At 44.6% G+C, this 17,820-nt stretch overlaps 1 pseudogene; it reads left to right on the top strand.

The window, feature by feature from the left end:
- Window positions 1–17,820, top strand: part of LOC129327844 (zinc finger protein 420-like) — a 107,014-nt pseudogene that overhangs the window by 70,380 nt on the left and 18,814 nt on the right.

The raw sequence follows: 17,820 nt of genomic DNA, 5'->3' as shown, positions 1-17,820 counted from the left end.
GCTCCGAAGAAAGGACAGAGAGAAATGGCACTTCGCGTCACAAGGACGCGGCTACATTGCGTGCAAAATCTAAATAAACAACAGCCTCTCTCCCTCCCTCCATCTGTGGCAAGTCGAAAAGTAGCCGCGAGCGTCAAAACAAAACAAAATAAAAAGAGTCCAGTAGCACCTTTAAGACTAACCAATTTTATTGTAGTCTTAAAGGTGCTACTGGACTCTTTTTGATTTTGCTACTACAGACTAACACGGCTAACTCCTCTGTGATGTAACAGAATGTCATCATGGGACCAGGGAGATCCAGGTTGAATCCCCCCTGTCACGGAAGGATCGTTGCGAGGGTGAAACTTTTGTTGCAAATTGACATTAGTGTACATATGTGCATGACAGCTACAATGTTCTAGCTCCAACACATTTCATTCTGTTTGCTAATTGGTGTATTCATATGTTTATTGCCGGAACTCAGGGGCCATTTAAATTAGTCAGTGTTTACTGCTGTATATTCTACTTGTCAATTGTTATTTTTATGTTAATCTGTATTACAGGGACTTTGTCTTCTTTTTTTGCTCCACCTGCTCCCAGCTGGGTGAAGGCAGAGGGCCATTCTCTATGCCTTTTCCCAGCTGGGTGAAGAGGGGGATTGCCGCCTGCTCCATGCCTGATTCCAGCAGTTTGAAGGAGGGAGTGGGCATTGCCAACTGCTCCACTCCTGATCCCAGCTGGGTTAAGATGGGGGGGGGCATTGCCACCTGTTCTGGAACATGCTTACTATTTTATATATTACGATCTTATATAAACAAAAGGCTCTATCTATCTGTGGCAGGCATAAAACCCCCAAAATAATGGTAGGTGCCACAAAATTGCAGTGCTGGGCAAAAAAAAAGGAATTGAAGATTCCAAAACAGACAATCCCTAGCAACCCCGTACCCCTCACCATGGAAGAAAGCATTTTACATCCCAGCCCTGTTGATAGCTTACAGAGAATGCAGGTACAACCTGCCCAGATGTGTGTAAAGGGATAGGAAATATAGACTGCAGCACTGTGAACTCTCTTCTGGAACTGTGATCCTGCTGGGTAGTTTTTGTGTTGCATTATACGTCTGGCTGCGAATTGCTTATACTGCATCAGCATTGTTTCAAATCTGTCCCGGATACCTGCTTGTTTTCATATCTTTGTAAATACCCACTTGTATATCCTATTGCATCGTTTATCAAATATTCCTGCTGTTGATGGTCGTGTTTTAGAATGTGCAATCCACCTTGAGTGTCTGTTAGAAAGGTGGACTAATAAATAAATAAGCATACTGGTTTGTAAGAAAGTGTCAATGTGAGTTCACTTTACGAATGAAACTGGGGACCAGTACTTGCACAGGTTCCATCAAGTGTTCCGCTGTGTATTCATCGGATGTTACATGAGAATTGCTCATACAAGCAATGTGGAACGTCCTGTATGTAACAGGAGAATTTCTCTCAGAACAACAGCTGTGTTGGGAAGTGTAGGTTGAGAGAGAGCACTGTGAGACAGAAGGGTCGAGCTAACATTAGAATTGGACTCCAGTCCCAGGTTCAGATACATGGGCCAAAACAAGCTGCCCCAAGCTACACTCCCTTGTTTCCTATGGAGAGTGGATTTTAAACTCTGCAGTGAGCCTCCCTCCCCAGTTGGGATGTTTGCTTGCTTGCATTTCTCTGGTTCAACATATTACTCCCTTGCAAGCTTAGAGAATCCCAATGTTGAACCCAAGAATCCTATTAGGAATTTCTGAAACAGGGAGCGGGAGGAGGAGGGTTGCCAAGCAGTCTGAAGGGCTCTTTTGGAGCTTTGGCCAGGGGAAGGGCAGAAAGGGATGCTCTTCCCCTTCTGCCTGCCGCCTCCTCCCCCACCCCACCAGTCTCATGCCACTGTCCTGCAGCAGCAGCAGCAGCAGCAGCAATGGGCTTATCTCCGTGCCTGCCCTCTTGCCACCGCCATAGCTCCCTGCAGCATCTGGAAAATCCAGCCCAGCAGAGTTCAGCTTTGCCAGATTCCCATGTAAAGTCCCGGACCGAGTGGCTGTGGGCAGCTTGTTCAGGGGCCCATAGAATGTGGAGCGAGAAGGGAGCCCCGTGGGGAGGTGATGCCATACAGTCTACTCCCTAAAACTGACATTGCCTTCAAGGGAACTGCTCTCTCTAGTTTGGAGATCAGTTGTAATTCTAGGAGATTCAAAGTGGGGAAAGCTGGGCCTCCCAGACCCTAGTCTGACTTCCTAATTCTGGAAGATTTGCAGGCACCATCTGGAGGTTGACCTTAATGAATTGGTGGAGCTGAAATGGAGTAATGCAATGGAGTAATGCAGCAGCAAAATTGATTGTAACCTGTACTCATTGGATCTTGCCCCTGAGGAAGCATGGCATGAGAGAGCATCACGTTCGAAACGGAGGCGGCCAATTATCCGTAGGGCAGGCAACATCATTTGTAGACAGCATGGACGGAAGCGCTGGCGTTTGTTTTTTTGCTATTTGCACAGCACTTCTTGCACCTTAGTGCTTCTGTTTCAAATATGATTAATCTTGTTTGTTACATGAAATCATAAGATAATAGCCAAGAATTTGAGTCTCTGAAGCAGCTATTGTTAAGGAAAGGGTTTGATGCCCTGTAAATATGACAAGCTAAACTGATAACGAGCGTCGTCTTCTTTGAAGACGTTCCTTTTAACCTTGGTATCTTTGGGAAAGATACTTTTTGGACTTACGTTGGTCTTTGTATTTGTTATAATGGATGGCAGGATTTTCTGTTGTTATCAAGAATACTAAGTAGATATGCTATAATAATAATGGCATAAAAAGGAAGCAGAGACTCCATACTTGTCTTACTTGAATACTATACCCAGTAATGAACCGAAAAGGTTATTAGTGGTGTCCTTCTGGCTGGAAGTTAAATGATTTGCTGCAGGAAAGCCAATTAGATGCTCAGGGCTTTTTAACTGCATGCCTATCTCTGAATCAAGTCTGACCAGAGTAACCCGGAATATTCCCTTTCTGTACGTTTTCCTAAGTACACTGGACCCCATCTTGATTACAGGGTTTTGAGAACCAAGGGAGACAGCTCCTACCTACTGAAGAAGCGAATGAATGACTTCTAAAACTTGTGACTCCAAGAACTAAGAGCCCATGCGTCTCTTTCTCCGTGTCCATGTTAGTCCCTGTTCACATTAAGCTCTATCAAACCGGAGTGTGGCGAGGGGGCAGTAGAAAATCCCTTTATCTCCAGAGCGTGCAAGAGAGGCAGAAGTCCCTGCAAGCACCAATGAGTGAGAGAAGTGGGACAAGCAGCAATGGATGGAGACCTGAAATGGCAAGGCAGGAAGATGCCTCTCCTGCTTTCTTCTCCTGCTCATTTTTGTTTTGAAGCCAGCACTGGACCAAAGACCTAAGCCAAAGGCAAGAGAAATGGGACGTTGGTCCCTTGTGCATGGCCTGGGGATGAGAGGCTGCCTACTGAGGCTAGAAAGATAGGCCAGTGGAGGGGAGAGATGGAAACAAACCAACGTTGCAGATGGAAGCCAGGAACGAACTAGCCTGTGAGCATTTTTGCAGCACAATCCTGGACATCATCAGACTCTTCTTACCCTTTTTTATTCTGCTTATACACACTGAAAATGTTTCCTAAGATTGATCCTTCTGATACGGCCATGTGTATCTGAGCCAAAGCAACCCTGTGGCTAGACTACCTTATCACACACTAGGTAAGGCTGCCCTTGAAGATCAGAAGCTCCAGCTGGTACAGAAAGCTGCAAGTTAATTACTATTAGGATTGAGATTCAATATGCACATGAAACCCATTCTGGACTTGCTCCAAGGGCAATTCCATTACTTTTCAGGTGCTGGTTCTGCCCGTACAGAAAGAAGCATTCTCTCTTGCGGTCCCACTTGGGGAAATAGCCTGTCTGCAGGGATCAAAAAGGATACTACACGACAGAATATCTAAAATCGACTTCCAGTTTGGGATCCATGGAGGTCTGACGCAGCTCTAAGAGCTGAGCTGTCCGGGCCGCTGTTTGGAAGGCTGGAGAGGCGCCGTCAGCCCGCAGCCACCTGTTCTCAGGCGGAGAACAGGCAAGTACGCATTTTAACCTGAGGGCGCGTTGATCTCGGGCGAGGGGGGGGTTCTGTGCAACGAACTCTCACCCACCCTTGAGGTCCCACCCGAAGACAGGTGTGCTAAGATCTCTGCAGCGGCTCTGGAGTCATTCTTGTTGGCATAAGACCTACATGCCCAAGCCTCGGTAAAGCAGCAAGGGAAACCTATTTGATTTGATAACAGAAGCAGCGATTACAACCCAAGAAAACGTCTAAGAAGGTAAAGATTGCTATCTCTCGAAACGGGACAGTTTAATACAAGAAATAAAATACTAAGGAGGATTTAAAAACTGCAACAGATTGATTACTAAAAGGGGAAGTTCCGGCAAGGAAAAATTTTAAAAAGAGACATTGTAAAGTGAAGTTAGCACCGAAAGTTGATTATTGTTTACATACCTGCGGCGGCGGAGAGATAGCGGACTGTGGGAAAGTTCTATCATCGCGAGAGTTGCTGTGAACTGTAAAGGAACAGGAAGTACGTCAAGACCATAGAAAGCTTTGAGAGAAGTGGCTTTCTGTGGATTCCGGAAGTAGAAGATCGCCATTTTTCAGAAGGGCAAATTGCGGCTTCAGTGGAAACGGAAGTAGGCCATCTTGGAGAAGGTATGGGCGAGTGCTTCACATAAAACCATAGAGAAAAAACGCCCGACATTTTGGACAGTGTAAAATGGCTCTGGATAAGATTTAATTGATTGGGAACTTTTAAAAATAGTAGAAAATATTAGACAAGCGCCACGGATTTGAGGAAGAGGGCGGACTCGTGGGAGCGGAGCAAAGCTAGCCCCACGATGTCGAAGAAGGAGTGGCAGGCGGCAATTGCAGAGGGAAATAAAGAGCTTAAGGAAATGATACAAGAGATGGCAAGAGAGTTTAAAGACTTTAAAGAGACACTTAAGTCGGAGATGGCAGAGTTGACGAAAGGTGTGGACAAAATACAAGACGATCTACAAGCTACACAGCAGAGAGTAAATGTAGTAGAAAATACGGTTGAATCTCTAGCAGACGCGCAGAAAACCGAGATGAGTGCAATGAGAGGGAGAATCGCCGTCGCAGAAAGTAAACAAATGGAAAAGCAACTCAGATTTCGTTCGATCCCGGAGACGGGGGGAAAAACAGCCCGGGAGCAGATCACAGAAATTTTGGCAGTTTACCTGGGGAAGGAAGAAGAGGAAATTGCAGCTCTTCTAGACGTGGTATACAGAATTAACTCAAGATTTGTGGCTCAGAGGAAGCTACCAAGGGATATGATTTACGACAAGAAATACAAGAGAGCAAATTGTGACTAAACAATTCCAAGATCCATTAGAAATCGACGGTAAAGTGGTGAGAATTATGAAGGAAATACCTAGAGCGGTTTTGTTGGATCGGAAAAAATACAGAGAGCTGGTCCAGATGCTAAAGGACTTGAAAATCAGATACAGATGGGAAATACCGGAAGGACTGGCCTTTGAGTTTGGGGGAGAAAGGAAAGTCATCAGATCTGGTCATGAGATGGAAGTGTTTATTAGGGAAAATGAAAAGGACATCAAAATGCACGAGAATTTGATCATGGAGTGTAAAATTATATCTTGGAATGTAAATGGACTAAATTCACCTTGTAAGCGAAAGAATGATTTCCACTGGCTATTAAAGCAAAAAAGTAATATAGTGTGCTTGCAGGAAACGCATATTAAAAAGCAAGATAGAAAATATTTGAAATGTGCAAAATTAGGAAATGAGTTTGTAGCTGCTTCAAAGAAGAAGAAAAGGGGAGTTGTGTTGTATATAAAGGAAGAGCTGCAACCTAAATTAGTGCTAAGCGATGTTTAGCTAAGCTAGATATTTAGCAGTGGAAATAATTTGGAACTCAAAGAAGATATTGGTGATTGGAATATATGCGCCAAATGGTGCAAAAGAAAATTTCTTTACAGACTTGGGGAAACATTTAGATGAGTTGTCTTATGACCAGATAATTTTAGCAGGAGATTTCAATGGAGTTACAAATATAGAAGAAGACAAGAAGTCTACATCTGTGAAAAAGAAAAGAGGAATATTGCCAAAGTCGTTCTTTGCACTAAAGGAACAAGAGACTCTAGAAGATGTATGGAGAAGACAGAATCCTAAAAATAGACAATACACGTTTTACTCTGCAAGACATCGTACTTTATCGAGAATTGATATGATCTGGGCTTCCAAAGAACTAGTACCATGGACTAGAGATGTGGAAATAATGCCTAAAGTAAGCTCAGATCATAATCCAATTATGTGGAGATTTGGCAAAAATAATAAAAGAAGAGGATGGAGAATAAATGAAGACCTACTACAATCGGTAGAGAATGTCGAGTTGCTGCGGAGAGAGACCAAATTCTTTGTACAAAGTAATCTGAATAAAGAGGTGTCGACTAATAAGGTTTGGGACACATATAAAGCTGTGATTAGAGGCATACTGATGGACTTGAACGCAAGAGCTAGGAAGAAAAAAGAGGGGAAAAGATTAGAAATTATGGAAAAAATAAAAGCCAAAGAGGTACAACTTAAGAAAAGACCAGGGAAAAAGAAAATATACCAGGATATTAGAATACTGCAAGAACAGTTGGCGGCAATGAACAACAAAGAAATAGAATGGAACTTAAAGAGAATGGATCAGAAGTCGTTTGAAGGGGCAAATAAACCTGGGAAATACTTGGCGTGGCAATTAAAAAAAAGGAAGGAGAAGAAAACCATAACTAGAATTCGGGAAGATGATAAAATATTTATGGATCAAGCTGCCATCAGCAGAGCCTTTTTTAAATTTTATGCCAAACTGTACCAAAGAAAAGAGGTGAATAAAGAACCCATAGTCGAGTATTTAGAGAAGATGAAACTTCCGGCAATTTCTGAAGAATGGAAAGAGAAATTAAATGGTGAAGTGACAGAGGAAGAAATAAAAGAGGCAATACAGTCAACGAAATTAGGGAAGGCCCCGGGACCAGATGGATTAATGGCAAAATTTTACAAAGTGATGGCTAATGAATTAGTACCCTTTTTAAAAGAAGTGTTGAATGGAGCTATGCAAGGTCAAAGGATTCCTGAGACGTGGAATGAAGCTAATATTTCATTGATTCCGAAAGAGGGGCAAGATGTGACCAATGTTAAAAATTATAGACCAATTTCGTTATTGAACAATGATTATAAAATTTTTGCAAAGGTATTGGCAGAAAGGATAAAAGGATGGTTGTCGGAATTCATCGCAGAAGAACAGGCTGGGTTTTTACCCAATAGACAAATTAAGGATAACTTAAGGACAGTGATAAATGCTATGGAGTACTATGACAAACATTGTGACAAGGAAGTCGGTTTTTTCTTCGTAGATGCTGAAAAAGCATTTGACAATTTGAACTGGGACTTTATGTTTGCCACTATGGAAAAGCTGCAAATGGGAGAAAAGTTCATACAAGCGGTTAAAGAAATTTATAAAGACCAATGTGCAGCGATTGTAGTGAATGATGACTTGACAAAAAGACTGAAAATAAGCAAAGGTACGAGACAAGGTTGCCCTCTATCTCCATTGTTGTTTATTCTAATCTTGGAAATATTGATGATTCAGATACGGGAGGACGATGCAATTCGAGGTATAAAAATAAAGGAATTTGCCTACAAGGTCAGGGCATTTGCGGATGATATAATGTTAATAGTAGAGGGTCCAATTGATAATATGCCAAAGGTTATAAAGAAAATAAAAGAATTTGGAGATCTGGCCGGTTTCTATGTAAATAAAAAGAAATCGAAGATATTATGTAAAAACATGACTAAACAGAAGCAACAGGAGCTGATGGAGATTACAGACTGTGAGGTAACAAACAAAGTAAAATATCTTGGTATTGAACTAACAGCCAAAAATATAGACTTATTCTAGAATAACTATGAGAAATTGTGGATACAAATAGAGAGAGATTTGATAAAATGGAATAAATTGAATTTATCATGGTTGGGAAGAATTGCGGTAGTAAAGATGAATGTCTTACCGCGAGTGATGTTCCTGTTGCAAACAATTCCAATCATTCGAGACTCCAAACAATTTGATAAATGGCAAAGGAAAATTTCTGACTTTGTGTGGGCAGGGAAAAAACCACGTGTAAAAATGAAAGTGTTGCAGGATGTGAAGGAGAGAGGTGGTTTACAACTGCCCAACATAAGACTATATTATGAAGCAATATGTTTGACATGGTTGAAGGATTGGATAACGTTGAAAAATCGTAAGTTGCTGGCCTTGGAAGGACATAAAAAAATATTTGGGTGGCACGCGTATTTGTGGTATGATAAAATAAAAGCGGACTCTATGTTTTTGCATCATTATATCAGGAGAAGCCTTTTTACCATTTGGAAGAAGTATAAGATTCACATGAAAGAGGGAATTCCTTCATGGGTAGTTCCGTATGAAGTAATAGATCCGAGAACTGTTGATAGTGAACAGCAATGTTTAACCTATAAGGAGATAATACAGATACAACATTCAGTACCCAAAATTAAAACAGAAGAAGAATTGTCTCCTTGCTATGGATGGTTTCAATATAGACAGATCAGAGACCTTTATAATTTGGACTGCCTAAGGGGAGGAATAAGGATGGAAAACTTGGAATTAGAGGAAGTGATCTTACAAGAAGGTAAGAAAGAAATTTCTAAGATTTATAAAATACTCTTAAATTGCATACCGAAGATGAGATTGTAAAAGTCCAGATGGTGAAATGGGCAATAAATTTTCATAAAGAAATAACAATGGAAGCATGGGAGCATTTGTGGAAGAATACACTAAAAATTTCAACATGTACCAATATTAAAGAGAATGTCTACAAAATGATATATAGATGGTACTTGACACCAAAGAAAATTGCGCTTGGAAATACAAATATGTCAGACAAATGTTGGAAATGTAAAAAGCATGAAGGATTGCTATATCATATGTGGTGGACTTGTGAGGTAGCTAAGCAATATTGGGGAGATATAATTGAAGTAATAAATGAGATTTTACAAATCCAAATAAACAAGAACCCAGAATTGTTGCTACTGAACTTGGGAATGGAAAGTGTTCCAATGCAGTATAGGACATTGCTATTTTATATGACAACAGCAGCAAGACTTTTGTATGCGCAGAAATGGAAAGTGCAAGAAGTACCAACTATAGAAGATTGGATTTACAAATTGCTGTACATGGCAGAGATGGATAAAATGACAAGAAAACTTAAAGATCTTGATCCAGGACAATACATTGCAGACTGGGGGAAGTTGAAACAATACTTAGAAAAAAAATGGGATGTGAAAGGAGAACTGTGGCAGTTTGAGAACTATTAAAATGAGATATTGTAAATGAAAGAGAGAAGTGACTTTACCATTAAGGGGGAATTTAACTATTAGAATTTAAGCTAGTTTTATGTGTAAGAAAATTCTAGATAGAATGATTAACTATGAGATAAAGGGATATATATAAGTTAGTATTATGTGTAAGGAATTTTATTTAGATATCTAGTTAATTAATGAGAAGTATAATAAATATTGTAATGGATTTTTATAGAATACAGTATAATATAGTATATAATAGAATTTGAATATGCTTAGAATAAGAGTTATGATATATAGTAGAGAAGAATATTAATGAAAATAAGTTGAGTAATAAGATGGATTAGGGGTTGGAAAGCTGCTGGAAGTCGATAAGGGAGGGGGGAGGAAAGGGTGGGGGTCATAATAAATAAATTAGGGGATTGAATGTATGTATACAATTTTTAAATTTGGGCTCACCAATAAAAATTTTTATTAAAAAAAAAAGAATATCTAAAATCAATTCTTTGATTAAAAGGGAATTTTCACACACACAATAAGGCTGTATTTTTAAAACCTTTTACATTTTACTGTATTATCTATTAAGTGTATTGTACTGTTTCATTGTATTTCCTTAGGATCCCCTAATCCAATTTGCTCTGATGCAATATATTTACACTCTCTAGGTATTTCTATGATTTCTCCCTTGAGTGAATTCTTTGATGGGTAAAAAGAGAATCTCCACCCAACTGTTTTTCCACATTCCAGGCAGTCATGTGGTTTTTCTTCTGAGTGAATTTTTTGATGGAAAATAATGCTTTTACTCCAACTGAAGTTTGTCCTCATTCCAAACATTTATCTGGCTTCTCCCCTGTATGAATTCTCTTATGGAAAGTAAGGCTTCTGTTCTGACTAAAGCTTTTTCCACACTCCAGGCATTTATATGGTTTCTCCCCTGTGTGAATTCTTTGATGGGAAATAAAGCTGCCCCTCCAACAGAAACATTTTCCACATTCCAGACATTTGTATTTCTTCTCCCCTGTGTGAATTCTTTGATGGGAGGTTAGGAATCCACTCTGACTGAAGCTTTTTCCACATTCTAGGCATACATATGGTTTCTCTCCTGTGTGAATTCTTTGATGGGAAGTAAGATATCCACCATGAATGAACTTCTTTCCACATTCCAGGCATTTATATGGTTTCTCCCCTCTGTGCATTCTCTCATGGCAAGTAAGGTGTGAACTCTGGGTAAAGCTTTTTCCACACTCCAGGCATTTATATGGTTTCTCCCCTGTGTGAATTCTTTGATGGGAAGTAAGATGTCCGCCATGAATGAACTTCTTTCCACACCCCAGACATTTATGTTTTTTGTCCCCTGTGTGAATTTTTCGATGGTCACTAAGTTTTCCACTCTCATTGAAGCTTTTTCCACACTCCAGGCATTTATACGGCTTTTCCCCTGTGTGAATTCTTTGATGTGTTTTAAGGCTTCCACTTTGACTGAAGTTTTTTCCACACTCCAGGCATTTAAATTTCTTCTCCCCTGTGTGGATTCTTTGATGGGAAGTTAGGTAATCTCTCCGACTGAAGCTTTTCCCACATTCCAGGCATTTATACGGTTTCTCCTGTGTGTGAATTCTTTGATGGGAAATAAAGTTGCCCCTCCAACGGAAGCATTTTCCACATTCCAAGCATTTGTATTTCTTCTCCCCTGTGTGAATTCTTTGATGGGAGGTTAGGTTTCCACTCTGACTGAAGCTTTTTCCACACTCAAGGCATTTATATGGTTTCTCTCCACTGTGAATTCTTTGATGGGAAATAAGGCTTCCGCTGTAACTAAAGCCTTTTCCACATTCCAGGCATTTATATGCTTTCTCCCCTTTATGAATTCTTTGATAGGATGTTAGGCTATGTTTCTTCCCATAGCTTTTACCACACTTCAGCCGAAGATGTTTTTTCTTTTTGCTATGTGTGTTGCAATGCATATTGATTCCTGATTTTTCAGAAATATTTTCCTTACTTGCAGAGCACTTATTCCTATTGTCTTCTTTGCATATGTTTGGAATTAATTGAATTTCATGACAGTCACCATCCTTTAAAAGACTGAAATTTCTCCTCCCTACGGATGGGTGTTTTCTCTCCTCCTTCCTCAGGGCATCACAATATTCAATGTTTTCATTCACAAGTGGATGATGTTTCTTTTCATTTTCTGACTCCCACACACCTCCTGCTGAAATAAAATGTGAATATACAGAAATGATGCTGCTTGAACATTAGGTAGTGAAATAAAAGAAGTGCTGTACACAATTAAACACAGGAAGAAAGCCTGAATGTAAAAGAAGAGTCAAGTTTGCATTTAAAAAGAGAAGCCAAAGTCTGAAGTGAGATTTCTCTCTCCATTCCCCTTACCCCACCAGTAGATATAGGAGCAGAAGTCCATCTTGCATGTTTTCAAACATGAGACGCAATCCTGTCTCCCACCACAGCCAGCAGCTCATATGGGGTCTGTGCTACATCCCAGGTGGCATTGGGCCGGCCTGACAGCCCCTCCAATGCCATCAGAGATTGTTTTCTCCCATCTGATTTCCCTCTACCAGGGTGTCTGCTAAGCAGCTCCCCACCCTGTGGAAACCACTTTGGAACATTATTTCAAGTACTGAATCAGCTTCATGACTGGTGGCTCCATACAAAAAGCAATTAGCTGTTAACTGGAAGAGACAAATCCTGGCTAGGATTTAAAATACCATAGAAAGCCAGGATTTCTGCTGGAAAACGCGGAATCATTTTCAACACTGCCCTCTACTGGGGGGAGGAGATAAAATGTGGTCAAATAGGAGCTGTATGGAGTCGCTGTATGGGGGGCGGTCACATCTCTGTAGTAAAGCACTGTCTTTCCTTTTCCTGGCATCTCCACTGAAAGGGATCTCAGGGGCATCAGAGAGCTCCTGCCACTCCAAGAGGACAAGGCTCAGCTAGACTTGGACAAGAGTGATTTGAGTTGGGAGAAGAACGTTGCCTGTTTTTATCTCTTCAAGCTATTCCATTTCAGCATTCACAACCCAGCCAAGATCTTCTGAGAAGAAGCTCAAACCGTGAGGACAAACAGAGCCAGAGAAATGCAAGGCCCTTTGGACAGAAACACAAGCAACACTCCAGTCCCACAACAGATGAAGCAGCTACCTGCCAATCCCTCCTCTTCATCAGAGCCACGGAGAAACAGAGCTTGCTCTTCTTCCAGCCAGGATATGAGGTCAGGTTTGGCCTTCCCAGGTTCTTTTAATCAGAGGAAAGAAAACAGAATTAGTAATGGGGTAGGCTGGGACAATATGGGGCCTAGAAGGACCCTCTTGGCATTAGTAGTTCTATGCCTGCTCCCAGCCAAGTGGAGGTGGAAATCCAATTAAGCAAGTGCAAGAGAGGCCAGCAGAGTTCCCTCCAAGCATCTCTTGGCACCTCTTCTGATGCCGTCTCACGTGGACCAGGCACAGGACTGCCAGGCAGGGGCTCCTGTCCAAAAGAATCCAGAAATAACACCCACATCAGAAGGAGAGTGGCAGAGATCAGCCACTGGGCCCTGGGCAGGCAGCCTGGGCACATCTTTCCACATCAGGACTCTCCTTCAGCCACTCCTCACAGCAAGAAGGAGACAGCCCAGGAGAAAAGGATCCTCACCCAGGGAGGCCACGTTCCCAAAATTCTCCAGCATGACCTCCTTGTACAAAGCTCTCTGGGCTGGGCTCAGCAGGCTCCATTCCCCTTGGGTGAAATACACAGCCACCTCTTCAAAGGACACCAAATCCTGGAAGAAGAAGGGAGTATTTCTTTACATCACTGGAAAGGTGATCCATGAGAAAAAATTCAAGCACTGATACCAAAACAATTCTGAAATGGCAGCAGCCAGGAGGGGATCGGAGCCCCAGGGCATCCCCCTCCCAGCCTTCTTGGGGTCAGAGGAGCTGCCCTGAGTCACAGCAGGAGAGCAGCCTTGTGCGGAAGAGGCCAGAGGTGTCTGCATCCTAGGGAAACAAACAGTTTGCTGGGGGAAATTTGTGATAAAGTATTACCTTGCTCTCTGCACATATAATCCTAGATGCAGTGCAGCAATTTCCCTGCCGCCCAAGTGGGCAGCTTCAACATCTAGAAACGGCAGGAAGGAGCCTGATTCTGTGAGCCCCGCAAGGGCAAAGGAAGCATTTATGTGGTTCTCTGCAGGTCTTCCCAATATCCCCCCCCAGCCCCCTTTACCTGGGCAGGCTGCATGGTGGTTGTTTTCTTTTCCCCACGCAGAGATGGCAGAGAAGGCATCAAGGGTGACTTTCCATTGCTGCCTAGGAGAGAGAGGAAAAAGGAAGGGTAGCAAACCCTTTTTTGCTAGACACAAAAGTCTTTGCCAGCTACTGGAGATAACCACTCTCTGGTCTGTCTTTGGGGTACAATTCAAGAAACACAAGGAGTGTTTGACCCAACACGTGCTCACCCCATCCATTCTTACGAGGTCTCTCCCACCTTATTTCCCTGCATATGTGAACCGAATGACTCATTATTAGAAACCCGGCACCGGTAAGCCAGAAAAGATCCTGCAAACCTAGAGGTGCTTGGAGGATCCCCTCCTGAGGAGTGGGAAAGCAGTCAAGACTGACCAGCACTTTGAAAGAGAGAATAAGGAAGGCGGCAGGAGCTAAGGGGAAAGGAAATGGCATTCTTTGGGGGCCTCATATGGAAGGAGCAGAGGGGGGAGAGAGGAAAGACCTGCTGGGGCCAGGCTGAAAATAAGAGGAGGGGGCAGAAGAAGGGAGGGGATATTTTCCACCCTCCCTGCCAGTGCACTTTCCTGGCATTTCCTAGGAGTAAACCTTGACTTCCTTGGCAAATACCAGAGGAGGGTTGGGAGCCAAATCTGTGCCAGGATGTTCCGATTCCCACTGCATGTCCCACTGTGGTGCGGAAGCTGTTATCCGTTTTGAAAGACGTCAGTTCTGGGGTGAGTTATGCCTGCCACGGGCTGAAAGCCTTCGCTTCCACTACAAAGAACACATGTCGTCCACGATGTGCCCCCCCCCCCGCCCCGGTTTGGGGCCATAGCACCGAAATCGCAGGATGTCACAGCCCCTCTCTACACAGCCTTGGTCAGGCCACACCTGGAGTATTGTGTGCAGTTCTAGAGGCCTCACTTCAAAAGGATGTGGACAAAATCAAGAGTGCAGAGGAGAGCGACAAGAATGATCAGGGGTGTGGCGACTGAGCCCTATGACGAAAGGCTGAGGGCCTTGGGAATGTTTAGTTTGGAGAAGAGGAGGTTGAGGGGGAACATGATTGCTCTCTTTAATTATTTGAAAGGCTGTCATTTGGAGGAGGACAAAGAGCTGTTCCAGTTGGCAGCAGAGGGTAGGACGCGAAGCAATGGGCTTAAACTATATGCACAAAGGTACTGGCTGGATATTAGGAGAAACTTTTTCATGGTCAGAGTAGTTCAAAAGTGGAATCAGCTGCCTAGGGAGGTGGTGAGCTTCCCCTCACTGGCAGTTTTCAAGAAAAGGCTGGATGAATACTTGTCAGAGATGCTTTAGGCTGATCCTGCACTGGGCAGGGGGTTGGACTAGATGGTCTGTATGGCCCCTTCCAACTCTATGATTCTATCTGTCCTGCACCGCCCCCCACTTCTGCCTGTTGCTTGGGATTCAAAATCCGCTTCCTGATTACAACTCTTTCGTTAGTCCCTGCGGTCCCTTCATTGGGGCACAATGTTACACTTTTAAAAGAAGCTTTTATTTACTTTCTGGAGTTGGGTCCTTAGCCATGCAGGCATTCTTTTAGACTTAAAAAAAAATCTCAACCCCTCGCCCAACACCTCCCTCTCTGCCTGCAGAGCTGATTCCCCAGGAAGACCATTCCCCACTGATTCTCCCCAGTCCACCATGCTTCTGAGGCACCCCCTCGATCTAAACGGCCACCTGGCACCAAGCACTCCAGCTTGGCTCCCCCACCTTGGCTTGGAGGTTTGGAGCACCTGTCTTGTGTTTTCTTCTCCAACCCCCTTCTGCTCCCTCAGCCCCTTTGTCTCTGCACAGGGCCCTCCTTTGCCATGCGACTCTGTCTCCCAAGTCCTATCCTGCTCCTCCCAATATTGCCCTGAGTGTTTACACTGTCATCACTTTGGACTGACTCGTCCCAAACTGGAGGCTCCGCAGCTCCTGTCAGCTTTGCCTGAGATTAGTTTAAAATCCGCTCTGCCACCTTTCGGTTACCAAGTGGTTCAACTGAAGGCTGTCTCTGCCCCAGAAAATTCCTCACTGCCTAAGAAGTCTAAGCCCTTCCGCACAGCACCACTTTCTCATCTACACTTTGAGACCCCTGCTCTGTGCCTGGCTAGTTGGCCCTGGGAATTATTCCAAGACGTGCTCTCAGTCATCTCTAGTTGGAAGCGAAGATGCCTTGAGTCCACCTGCAGGGGAAAGCTGTTCACAAGGGGATGCAGCCCACTCCATCACCTGGGGTCTTTGTCCTTCATGTTTTATCCATTTGATACAGTTCTAAGATTCAGACTTTTTCGACAAGTTCCAAAAAGGAGCCTAGTCTCGTCTCTTCTGTTTTCTGGCCTGATATAGAAAGGGGCGGGCGGGGGGGGGGAGCATTAACCCGGGGAAGCCCAGGCGAGAAAGAAGCACAGGGTGGCTGAAGGAGTTGGGGGCTCTCCTCCCCCCACAAGTCTGCTGCCCTTCCCGATACTTCCGAGCCCTGACCCATCGCCCCCCCCTCTGCTCTAAACCCCCAAGAAGGGGAGAACCCCCTTCCTATTCGTCCTTCCTGCATTAGGGAAATGCTTTGGCTTTGCACCATGCGGCCCTCTGGTTCAGGAAAGGGGCAGGGTGGGGATCGGAGGGGGGGGGGAACTCTCCCTCGCCCCCCCCATTTCTCTCTGCTTTGTTCTTGCATGGGAACCCCCTCCCCCAATATCGCCCGCAGACCCTCTGAGCTCACCGGAATCCTCGCAGCCATTCAAGCAGCAGCCCGGGAAATGCAAACGGCTCCAGCAAGGGGCCAGAACAGGAAATGACTTTCCCATGTAACCTCACCCCCCCCCCACCCCCCTAGGACTTTATAAACTCTCTCAGCCCCCTTAAAGCGTCCATGTTGGAAAAGCGCAGTTCCCGGCAGGAGTGCAGCAGACGGACCCTGCAGATCTGGAGAGGTTTCCACCCCGTCCCCGCCTGCCTCTCTCCGGGATCTCTCCAGCAGGTCTCTCCTGCAAGGGCCTCCTGGTGAAGCTGCACAGAAGAGCCAAGAAATCTCTTTCTCCTCCTCCCAAGTCCAGTTTGGGGTCTGGGAGTCTCAGAGAACTACAATTCCCAGAAGGCTCAGCTAGGCGAAGTCTCCGCCTTCCAGGCACCGGACGGTCATTTTTCCCAGAAGAGGGAGAAGGCGAGCGGGGCGCCATGGAGTTCGGCGGGGCCTCTCCTCCTCCTCTGCGCCCTTTCCCTTGGCCGGAGGGAGGCTTTGGCTTCGGCGCGTCTGCAGGGGAGGTGAGTTTCGGGCTTCCTGGAGGGATCTCGGGCGGGGAGAGAAAAGACACGTGTGAACGGGAGGGAGCGAGAAGGGCTGCAGGGAGGAGCGCAGAGCAGGGCGGCTTCCCGGGCGAGAGGGCTGCGGGGGCGCCTGCCTGTGTCGCCCCCTCCCTGCAGCCCGTCTGGGGGGGGGTCCGATGTTACTCTGAGCGGCTGGACGGACCGCTGCGCTGACCCGGAGGCTGCGTCGATCTCAGGGCCCCGAAGGTTTAGAGCCAGAGGAGCTCTTTGTGCCTGCGGGCTCCGCGGGCTAAGAGGCCTTTGGCCGCATTTGGCTTCTCCAGCTGCAAGGCTTTGCAGCCCACGCTTTCCCTTTGAGTCCAAAGAGCTCGGATTTGGCCACTGGACGAAGGTTTGCTTTGGATTTTTTCTGCCCTCCTTCTCTGTGATACTTCCATTTTCCTGCCTTCTCCAGAGTCACTTCGATTGCATAATAGCAGAGGCATGTTTTGGAGCAAGTGTGAGTCCGGATGTGTCCCTTCATTTCTGGCATTGCATCTCCCACCATCCACCTGAAGCTGGTGGCCCATTTTGCGGCTCCTGACTTTCATGTTATTATAGAGAAGAATAATTTCCCACTCCCAAATGTAGTGATATTTCTGCAATATGTTTATTCTGCCTGTAAACCCAGGGAAAGATATTCCCTACTGGGGTTCAGCTGACCCTTGCAAACTCGTTTAAGAGCCCCATTGCTGCTAGAGAAGCGAGGCATTACATCTGGGAAAAAGGCCTCCTTTCAACTCAGTCTGTCCCACAAGATGGCCTCCCTCCATGTGGCCGCTCCACTGTAATGCACTCTACCAAGGGCTCCGCCCAAAGTCAGCACAGAGACTCCTGTTGGTGCTGAGTGCCACAGCTCGGTTATTAT

Source organism: Eublepharis macularius, chromosome 4 (assembly GCF_028583425.1).
Source record: "Eublepharis macularius isolate TG4126 chromosome 4, MPM_Emac_v1.0, whole genome shotgun sequence".
In the NCBI taxonomy this organism is placed as follows: Eukaryota; Metazoa; Chordata; class Lepidosauria; order Squamata; family Eublepharidae; genus Eublepharis; species Eublepharis macularius.
Note: the sequence above shows the minus strand (reverse complement) of the source record. Positions and strands in the feature narration are given on the sequence as shown.